This window comes from Tenrec ecaudatus, chromosome 6, assembly GCF_050624435.1.
Source record: "Tenrec ecaudatus isolate mTenEca1 chromosome 6, mTenEca1.hap1, whole genome shotgun sequence".
Taxonomy (NCBI): domain Eukaryota; kingdom Metazoa; phylum Chordata; class Mammalia; order Afrosoricida; family Tenrecidae; genus Tenrec; species Tenrec ecaudatus.
In genome coordinates, this window is record NC_134535.1 from 158,630,840 (window position 1) to 158,642,091 (window position 11,252).

Sequence of the window (11,252 nt, forward strand, 5' to 3'; positions counted from 1 at the left end):
TCTGACCACGAAAGCAAAACGTGACCATTCCTAGCCATCCTCTCAAATCAATCTCTTCCAAGACAAAGTGGTCAACTTATGTGCTTTAAGTCCGGGGGGCGGGGGGGGGGCGGAGAAACAATAATGCATGATAATATAAGGAACAAAATTTACTGGATATGTGTCTCATGCCAGCATTTGATTGTGCGGGTTATAATGAGCTCTGAGTAACCAGGTGAGGACTGAGAACCCCAGAACACTTCGTTGTGTTCGTGAGAAACCTATACGTAGATGAAGAGGTAGCTGTTCAAGCAGACAACTGTGTGTCAGGGTTTTATCCTTTATCATACATATCTAGAAACTGAGCTGATAATTCGAGAAGCTGGACCTACATGAAGAAGAGTGTGGCATCAAGATTGAGGGAAGACTCATGAAGAGCTGACAATACACAGATTAGACAACCTTGAAAGGAAGGTGGACTTGAAGCACTTGATGAAGATCAAATGATATAGTCTTCAGGATTGATAAATATTGTTTTAAAGCACAAAGAAACAGAAAGCAAAAATCCTCACAACTGGGTCAATAAACATTATGATAAAATGTAAAAAGATTGAGGTTGTCGTCTTAGTCTGGGTAGACTAGAGAAACAAATTCATAGACACTCAAATATTCCTAAGAAACAGGTTTATATGCAAGAACAATTGAATATTGAGAAAACGTCCCAGCCCAGTCCAGGTCAAGTCCATAAGTCCGATATTGGTCCATATGTTTGATACCAATCTATAAAGTCCCCTTCAGAATCACGCAACACATGCAATGATGCCAAATGCAGGAAGATCACAAGCCAGTGGGTGGGAAGTCTTGTAGATCCAGTGGCGTTGTAAGAATCTCAGCACTGGCAGGGCTCTCCATGTGGCTCCTCCAGCTCAGAGCACTAGCATAGTTCTACATCTCTTGTCAGCTACAATGTCTCCCAGGGAGTGAGAAGAGAGAGACAGAGTGTCTCCTGCCTCTAAGGAGGATTACAGGAGTTCCCAGAATCCTTAGGTGAAGGTCATGCCCACACAGTGGCCTCATTGGCTATGACTTGATTGACAGGCTAGACTCCACTCCTTCACTCTTCATTCGCTTGAATTGACAAATGATCATATAACTATCACAGCTGTCAAGGACTTGATTTTACTTGGACCCATGACAATTGTGGAAGCACCAGTCAAGGAATCAATTGATACATTACATTGGGAAAATCTGCTGCACAAGATCTCTTTCAAGTAATACACAGATAGTATTTTCAATCACCACATAGGCATGAGAAAGGTATACAATGAAAAACTAACCAACCATCTACCCTTGAGTCAATCCTGACTTATCGCGACCATGTAGAACTGAGTAGAACTGCTCCCTAGGTTTTCCAAGCTGTCAATCATTACAGCCTCACTTTTTCTGGTGAGGCAACTGGTGGGTTCTAACTGCTAGCAATACAGGGAGTAACCCCCTGTGCTGCCAGGACTCCGTAATCATGCAAGACCAAAGAAGAATTGTCACATTTGAATTGTGGTGTGGATGAAGAATTTTGAAAGTAGCACCGGCGGCCAGAAGAACAACCGTCTGCTTTGGAAGAGGCACAGCTAAAATTCTCCGAAGTGAGGATGGTGAGACTTGGTCTCATGTAGTTTGGACATGCTGTCAGGAGAGACCAGTTCTTGGAAAAGGACATCATGCCTGGTAAAATAGAGAGTCAGCAAAGAAAAAGAAGACTCTCAACTAGATAGATTGACATAGTGCCTACAAAAATAGGCTCAGCATGGGAAAGATCGGGAGGGTGGTACAGGACTGGGCAGTGTTGCCGTCTATTGTTCTCTTGTACGTAGTCTCACTATGAATCAGTACCTACTCTAAGATGCCTAATAGTACAGGCACTCCACCCTAGTCTTTATTCTGGTAGACCTTCCTATCTGAATGTCAACGTCCCTTACTTCTCAGCCCTAACATGTTTTCTTTGTCTTGTCTAGGTTTTTTTTTTTTATCATTCACTCATAATTTAACATTTTTCCTATAACCTGAAACTGCTCCATACTGAATCCCAAATCATAGAAACTCTTTAGGACAGAGTAGAACAGCCCCATAAAGATCTCTAGGCTGTCAATTTTTATGGAAGTAGATTACCACATCTTTTGCCTACAGATTAGGCTGGCGGGTTTAAACTCCTGTTCTTTTGGTTAGCAACTGAGTGTACCACTACTGTACACTGCCGAGTGTAACTACTGTACCAGTGGGGCTCTAAATAGTAGTATAGTTATATATAAACACACAGCACCTGGTAATCCCAATGACTGAATGCTCAACTACCAACTGAAGAGTTAAATGTTGTAATCCACCCAGAGGCCAATCCTGGCAATCTGCTTCTGAAAGGTCACAGCCCTGATATAACCCTATGAGTCAATTCTACTCTGCACACCCAAGATCACCCTGAGTCAGAATCGACTCAACGGCAGTTCATAAGGACGGCATATAAATGTATATAAATTGTACTATCAATTTATTCTATATTCTCTCCTCCCCATTAAAATATATGCTCCACGAAGGCAGGTGATTATATCCATTTTTTCACTATTTTTAACACCTAGAACAGAGTGGATGCTTAGTTAGTATTTGCTGAATAAATGAATAGGCTGCTATCTCCACATGCATTATTTTCTTGAATTCCCCTGCTGTCTTTCACCATTCATAACTGAGAAAAATAAACTTTATGAAAGTTACTTGACCATGACCACAGCAAGGGAGTGTCAGAGTCAGGATGAGAACCAACATGTCTCTACATCTGGAATGTTCTTGTTCACACCCCTAAGAGTTACTACAAAGGAGAACAAGAGCCTATGTTGAAATTGATAAGCAAACACTTGTCATCTATTTTCAGAATCATCAAAATCTTCTGGGGAGACATATAGTGAAGTTCATCCCATTGGGTCTATTTTTAGCCTAAACATATTCCATTCAATCAGTCATATCTACCAGGGCAACACATCTTACTAAAAACAGTTCAGACTCCACTTTCTGGTAACAAAATCTGTTGCAGCACAGATTAAAACAGACAGTGAAGATCATGTGAGCTAACAATTATGGAGAAGTCACCAGGTGATAGGTAGACTCTTCATATTTATTATGTCTTTCAGTGCTTACAGAAATGAATGAATCATTATCCGATATCCAATATGGGTGTCTTAGACAGAGTTCTCTAGAGAGACAAAACCAGGACGCTTATGATTTTTAGGTAAAGATAGATAGATAGATAGATAGATAGATAGATAGATAGATAGATAGATATACAGCACAAAGGAATGTAACAGTTAATTAGTCCACACAGCAGTACAGAGGGCTCAGTTCAACTCACTTCCGTGGAACAGTTAATATACTGGAAGTCTTTCAACCTACTAGGGCTGCTGGGTCCAAGGTCAAGGAAGCAGAAAGCTGAGTCTTCTATAGGGCAATGCAGGTAGTCTGGCCACAGGCAGCAAACATCAGGGTGGGTCACCAACAGTCAGCAAGATGACAGGATCTGACATAATTTTGATAAATAATGCTTACAAAATTATGCAAAATGTACAAGAATGTCTGGTAAACAAAGTCTGTATTTTCCAAAATTTTTTTTTACAGTATGCCATTCTTAAAGGCAGCATCCTCCTTATAAGAAAAGGTAATCCTTTTACTCATCAAGAAATCTGCTGCTGCAAGTTTAGGCTAAGAGAGCCCCCCCCCCCCTCCTCTTCCATTAACGCCTTTCATCTTTCCTGTCTGATTTTCTGTCTCTGTCACTTCTTGAAGCTCTTTTGCCTGATCAACTGCTCTCTGACATAGCCTTTTTCCTGCCGGACCGAGAAGTCTCCTCCTTTGAGATTTGTGCCTTCTTTCTAGTCCCGACGGATCCCTTCGCTTTTGACGCACGCTCCTTCTGTGCTTCCTATCCCTACTATGTCCCCTGCCCCTACTCCGACTTCTACTCTCACTACGACTTGTGCTGCTGCTTCTGTCTCTGCTGCTGCTGCCACTTGTACTCGAGCTACTACCGGAGCTACTTCGACGACTGCTGCTGCTGCTTGAACGGCTGCTAGAACTGCTGCTGCTGCTGCTGCTGCTGCTGCTGCTGCTGCTGCTGCTGCTGCTGCTGCTGCTGCTGCTGCTGCTGCTGCTACTCTTGCTAGATTTATTTCGAGCCCGACCTCTGCTTCTGCTCCTACTCTTGGTTTTGCCTTTGCGATTCTACAGGAAACTCCTTCCTCTCGGGTAGTGAATGCCCTTGATCCTGGATAACCTCAGTGGGTGGCTGTGAAACAGCCAATTGCAAAGCCTCAGGCTGAGGAAGAGGTGGGGCCTGAAGTACTGGCTGGGGTTGGGATTGGGACTGAGATTGGATTTGGGGCGGAGGTTGAGAGGTTGGCTCTGGTTGGGGCTCAGATTCCTCTCCATTTCCCTCAGGCCCCTTTTCCATTTCTACAACACTAGCATTATTCTCTTTCAAAGGAGAAAGAGATTTACATTCTTTTTTTTTTTTTTGCTGCAAAAGGAAGCTTTATTGTTTCCACTTGGTCCCCAGCTGGGGGAGGGGCTCCAGGGCGGTGGCGCTGAGACTGGCTGGCACAGGAGGGGTTCAGGCAGAGGGGCACAGGCTGGCAGTGGGGAGGCAGAGGGCCCCTGGCAGGTGGCTCGGCGCCCCAGGTTCCTAGTCTTCTTTGAGAGTGAGCCTCTCGAAGAGATACTCGCCCAGCCCGGCCTGGGGGCTGGCCAGCCTGCGGAGGTTGGTCAGGTGGTCGCCCATCTTCTTGAGGAGTTTCACCTCCTTGTCCAGGAAGTGGTTCTCCAGAAAGTCACAGAGATGAGGGTCGGTGTGAGTGGACCCCACAGCATGCAGGTCCAGAAGAGCCTGGTTGAGTTTTTTCTCCAGGGCTAGGGCAGCTTCCATGGCGTCCAGGGTTCGACCCCACTCATCTTGAGACGGCTTCTGCACATCCTGGAAGAGGGCGCGGCCGCCGCGCTGGTTCTGCAGCTTCAAGAGACGCTCGGCCCCCTCGCGCTGCTCCTTCGCCAGCTCGCTGAAGAAGTGCCCCCCGCCTTCCAAGGCCACATCGTTGCGGTCGAGAAAGCAGCCCAGAGAGAGGTAGGTGTCAGAGGCCTGCAGGTGCAGGTTGACCAGACGGTGGACGCTGGCCTCCGCGTCGGCAGAATAATCCTGACGGATCTGAGAGCTCCTGATGCCTCGGTTTGGAGGCCACCACACGCCAAATAAAAGTGTTCGCTCGTCCCCAGAGGAGGGGCTGGCCGAGAAGATGGTCCCCAAGTTACTTCTGCAAAGAAACCTGTTGCGTGGCGGAGGGTTGGAGGCAGGGAGTCCACGGATCTGTTCCCTGCAAACACTGTTGAAGCAAGACACAGACCCATGGGACCGCGGGGCGAGCTTACGAGATTTACATTCTTTATCTGGTTCAACTTCAAACTCCATCTCTGGCTCCATTTCTTTGCTAGTTTCATTTTCTGAAAGGTCTGTACTTTGAACCTGATTTGTTTCCATTGTCTCCTGCTCAACAATTTTGACATTTTCAGCCGTCGCTAGCACATCCATTACTTCTTCAGGCCGATTATGCTGCTCTTTTCCACTTTCCCTTGCCTCAGTTTCTTCCTCCACCTGAACCTCCATTTCCTGCTTTTGCTTCTCCTTCCTGCTGTTCTTTTTCTGGGTCACTATGAACTATACCTACTTCCTTTTCCTCTTCCTCTCCTGCTTCCTCTATTTCTAAATCATTGTGCTGATTACCTGTCTCCTCCAATTCTTCCTCACCTGAGCCATCTTACCCTCTTCTTGTTCCGCCTTCTCTTCTTCACTGCGCACCACCTGATGCTCTTTTTCCTCCGTTGATTTTCTTCTAGGCTTAGCGCCCATTTTATTTACTTGTTCTGCAAATTTGCTGCGTCTACCTTCAAATAAAGCATTCGTTTTTCTCTGTGACTCTTCTATTAGTTTTTGGGTAGCTGGACACATTCTTCCAGGAAGATAGAACCAATGGGGCTTTGTCTTAGTTCTTATATATTCAATTATTTTGGCATTAGGCTCATTCTATTCTTCTTGCAGCTGCGCACGCTCAACTTTCTGCTCTAAAAGCCGCCATTTAGCACGCCTCTCCTCAAGCATTCTCGCCTCTCATTTTCAACCTGTTTTCTCTCTTCTTCTGCCTGCACTTCAAGTGTTTGTTCAATTTCCTGTCATCCCTTTTGCTTTTCATTGGCCACAGTGGATTCTTGTTTAAATTTCTGAAGTGTGCCCATCAACAAGCCAAATATCCGTCGATTTTCATCCATATTTTGATCCTGGATAAGGGGTCTCTGCGTGTTCGCTCTTTGGAGGTAACAACAACTGAAGACGACAACGCTGGCTTTGTAACATCTTCATCCTCTGGGTTGCTTTCTTGGCGTGATTCTCTCCTCGTCTCGGGCGCTCTCCGCCCAGCCTACTGACTGCCCCTTTGAGGTCTCTCTGTTTGGCTGGGGGTCCTCCTCCACTATCTGAGAATCCACTCCTCAGCAATAAACTACCACGTCCTCTCGCTCCATCAGGACCAGAAAGGGCTAGCAATCTGGCTTGAATGGGCCTCACCTCATTTGGATCCCGCCGGGTGAGCTTGCGAATATTCTCATCCACGTTCTCCAGGCACTCTTTGGCCTTTTGTAGCTGCTCCTGCACAGTTCTCACTGCCCCCGCCATCTTCTCCCGGTTGCAGGCTTCAAGACTGCTCTATCTCTAAAGCGAATCTCTTAAAATAAGAAACGCGGAAAGTAACGGCGAAAGGATAGGGCAGGAAAATATTCAAATTCCTTCTAGACTCAGTAAGGATGTTCTCAACAAGCAGAGGCAAGCAAAGAGACCATTTAGATATGCAACCGAGTCAGCTGAGTTCAGACAGCCTCTGGAGGAATACAGATATCAGCTGGTGGTCTGATAATTCCCTGGGGAAATGTTTGTTTCCCTCTGGAGCTGCTCCCATTGTTTAGCGTCCTGATCATTGTAAAACTTGATAATTATCTCCTGGGCTTGTTAATCATTTCCCCCCCAAATTTGCCAAAAAGTTTGGGGTTATAAACTGTCAGATTTTCACAGAATCTTTTTTCTCTCTCCAGGTATCCTTTATTTATTTATTTTTAATCATTTTAATTTTTTTGGTTTAAATTTAATAAATCTTTTTATTGGGGCTCATGCAACTCTTATCACAATCCATACATACATCAATTGTGTAGAGCACATTTGTACAATTGTTGCCCTCATCATTCTCAAACATTTGCTCTCCACCCAAGCCCCTGGCATCAGGTCCTCATTTTTCCCCTCCCTCCTGACTTCGTGCTCCCTCATGAACCCCTGATAATTTATAAATTATTATTTTGTCATATCTTGCTCTGTCCCACGTATCCCTTCCCCCACTTTTGTGTTGTATGTCCCCCAGGGAGGAGGTCACATGCAGATCCTTGAAATAGGTTCCCCCTTTCCAACCCACCCTCCTTTCACCCTCCTGGTATCGTCACTCACACCACTGGTCCTGAGGGGATCATCCACCCTGGCTTCCCTGTGTTTCCATTTCCCATCTGTACCAGTGTACCTCCTTTGGTCTAGTCAGGCTTGCAAGATAGGACTTGATTCATGTTGGAGGCAGGGGGCGGGGGGTTTTGGGTCTCCACTCCGCACTCCCCTGCTCATTCACTATGGTAAGATTTTTGTTCTGATGATGCCTGGTACCTGATCCCTTGACACCTTGTGATCACACAGACTGTTGTGCTTCTTCCATGTGGGCTTCGTTGCTTATGAGCTAGATGGTCGCTTGTTTACCTTCAAGCCTTTAAGGCCCCAGACACTATCTTTTGATAGCCAGGCACCATCAGCTTTCTTCAACATATTTAGTTGTTCACCCGCTTTGTCTTCAGTGGTTGTGTCGGGAAGGTGAACATCCTAGAATGCCAGTTTAATAGAAGAAAGTATTCTTGTATTGAGAAAGTACTTGAGTGGAGGTCCAATGTCCCTCTGCTACCTTAATACTAGCCTTATAAATATAGGCACATAGATCTATTTCCCCATCCTCATGTATAAATATATTTGCATATGTACATGTCTTTATCTAGACCTCTATAAATGTCCTTTGCCTCCCAGCTCTTTCCTCTATTTCCTTTGACTTCCCTTCTGTCCCACTATCATGCTCAGTCCCCACCAGGGTTTCTGCAATTCCTCTTAGTTACATTACCTTTGATCATGCCCAACCAGGCCTCCCACACCAGATTTGGGTCGCTTGTTGTTCCCTTGCCCCTGGGTTTATTAACACCACTACCTTTCCCCCCACCTCCCCATCTCCCATGTCCCCACAGAACTATCAGTCCTGTTGTTTTCTCATCCAATTGTTCATCCAGTCTATCTTATTTAGACAAACCTGCGGAGATAGTAACATGCACCCAAACAAGACAGAGCACAACCAAACAACCATATACAACAAAACAACAACAAACCAATGACAAAAACAACAAAAAAGAAAAGCTTGTAGTTAGTTCAAAGATTGTTTGTTGGCCGTTAAGAGTGTTTTCCATTCCAGTCTGTTTGGGCACCATGCCCTGGCCCCAAAGTCCACCTTCAGCTTTCCCTGGGGACCTCACTGCTCCATTCCCTTGCTGTTCTGTTGCACCCCCTTAATGATTTGCCTCGGTGTGGCGGATCCGATCGGGTGCAATTCCCTCACTGTGTCTCCAGTGCTGTCGCCTGTAGGGCTATGGGTCAGTGAGGGACATCGTGTCTCATAGTGGGGCCGGCCATGTGGTCCTCTCTGTCGACTGGCTGCTCTAATTGGGAACATCGACCTCCTGGCCTGGGAGGCCATGATGTACTCTACTCTCTCCTCCTCTGCTCCCGTGTGCTCTAATCAGATATGTCCCTCTTCTGGAGCTGTAGATTCAGTGCAGTCCTTTGAAATAAATTATTCTGAGGGGAGGGCAGATGTCCCTTTAGTAGTTGGGGTTGAGGCTGGTCCCCTAGACCTCTCCACTAGTTCCCTACTCCATACCAGCATGTTGCTTTCACATCTTGGAGCATCGGGTTGAAGTCTGGTCCCTCTTTCCCTGTGGAGACACAAACAATACCCCCCCTCATTGGGTGGGTTAGTACCCTGTGCCCCCTCTACCCTTTTCTTTTTTATTACTATTATTTTTTTCCTTTCCCCACCTTCCTTTTTAGTTGTCTACCATGTGTATCCCTGTATTTGGTCTGGTCCCTGCCATATTACCTGGTCCTCACCCCAGGAATATTTGTATACCATAGCTTTTCCCTGTATCCCATTTACCTTTCTTTCTTTCTTTTTTTTTTTTACGCTTACCTCAGGAGCTTTTCAAGTCTTTCTATCTTTAAGTCAATGCTATCTTTAGGTCTGTTTTCTCTTTTTTGCTCTCTGGGTGAGGTTGTTCTATGTGGTGGTCTTTTATTTATGCTTGGTGAGTGTTGTTCTTCTGCCCATACTGGGTTGGCAAGGATCTTTTGTTGGGCTGAGTTTCTTTGAAAGTATTCTTTGAGTTTTTTCCTGGTCTGGGAAGACTCTTACTTCTCCATCTATCTTGATTGATAATTTGGCTGGGTAGAGTGTTCTTGGGTTTGTATTGTTTTTATTTCAATTTTTTGAATATGTTACTCTACTCGCTCCTTTTCTTCATAGTTTCTGCTAATAGGTCTGAGCTTATTCTTATTTGGGAACCTTTATATGTGATTGCTTGTTTTCTCTAGCTGCTCTCATGATTTTCTCCTTTTCCTCAAAGTTGGATAATTTAACTATTATGTGCCTTGGTGACTTCTTGGGATTCAGTCTTGCTGGGGTTCTTTCAGCCTCCTGAATGGTTGCCTGGTTTTCATTCACTAAGCTGGGGAAGCTTTCCTCCAGGAATTCTCTCACTATTATTGCAGATGACTTCTTTGTTGTGTCTTCCTCCGGTAAGCCAACAATTCTAATGTTGTTCTGCTTCATAGCATCAGACATAGCTCTTAAGTTTTCTTCAGCTTCTCTGATGATCTTATTAGCTTTTTGTTCATGTTTGTTCAAGTCTGCTTGGCTGTCCTCCAAGTCACTGATGCAGTTCTCAGCTTCCTCCAGTCGCTTCTCGAGGTCCATGAGTGTGCTACTGGTGTTTGTAAGCTCCTCCCTAAGCTCCTGTATTTCTCTTTGATTGATGGCTTTTACCTCTTCCATCATTTCATCATTTTTCTGTATTGTTTCCCTCATATCCTCTATGATGCCAAGTAGCATTCTGAAAATTCCTTTCTGTCTGCTTCATTATGTTCAGGACATCTTCTGGTATTGCCTTTTGTTTCTCCCATTTTTTTGTTGAGGTCCTTGGGGCTGATGGCTGTTTGTGTTGTGTTGTTTTAGATGAGCCAGGTGCCATTTTCCTGGGAGTCGAAGAGCACTGGCTCTCTCTGGGAGACTTGTAGGAGTGGTTCTTCAAACTGTCTATAGCTTATTTCTCTATGGAATTAATCTACCACTTTATCCTCCTGTGGTTTCCCTCTCAGGGGAGTGACCCAGAAGGGTTGCCTGCTTTGCTATTGTGGAGGTTGGGCAGAGGTTTCTGCAGCAGCTTGGAGCATTGAGGAGTGTTGGCCGAGCTGCCTTATGCCCCCAGGCACACAGGCAGGAATTGCCCAGTAAGAAGTTGAACAGCGTATCCCCTGGTGGGAGTCAGCAGGGCTTTTCCCCTACCTAGCTAGCTACACGGGGTGGAGCTCACCTAGCTGGGTGTGGCACAGGTGTAAATGCCTTAGTCTAAGGGGAGTGGTCTGGAGGTTAGCAGTAGAATGTGAGAGACCAAGAAAGAGGCAAAGAGGAGACAAAAAAGTTAAAAAGCAAACCCAATGAGCCTGAGGATTTTATTATTTATGTTTTTATCTCCCTGGCCAGCTAGAGGATACTGAAATGTAACAGCCTCTCTTAGTCCCTGGGCTGCAGCTCCTTGCTCTTTAAAGCTGACTATTACTACAGTGGGTCTTTGTTATGCTAAAAGCCTCCAGACCCTGTAGCTGAGTTCTGACATTCCTTAGCTAGGTTGCTTCTTATGCTGATTTATGTTCTGGACCTCTGCCTATATGTGCTCCTTGGAGCTGAGCAGCCAGATTTGGGTTTGAGTTTTAAACCAATAATATATACTTCATCCCCCACCTTTTCTTTCTTTCTTTCTTTTTTTGCTTGTGATGTGCTCTGATTTGGAGGCTGTCC

The 11,252-nt window shown here is 45.3% G+C and overlaps 1 pseudogene; it reads right to left on the reverse strand.

Moving 5' to 3' along the window:
- Window positions 1–3,748: 3,748 nt before the first annotated feature.
- Window positions 3,749–6,730, reverse strand: LOC142451306 (pinin-like; annotated as a pseudogene).
- Window positions 6,731–11,252: the final 4,522 nt, after the last annotated feature.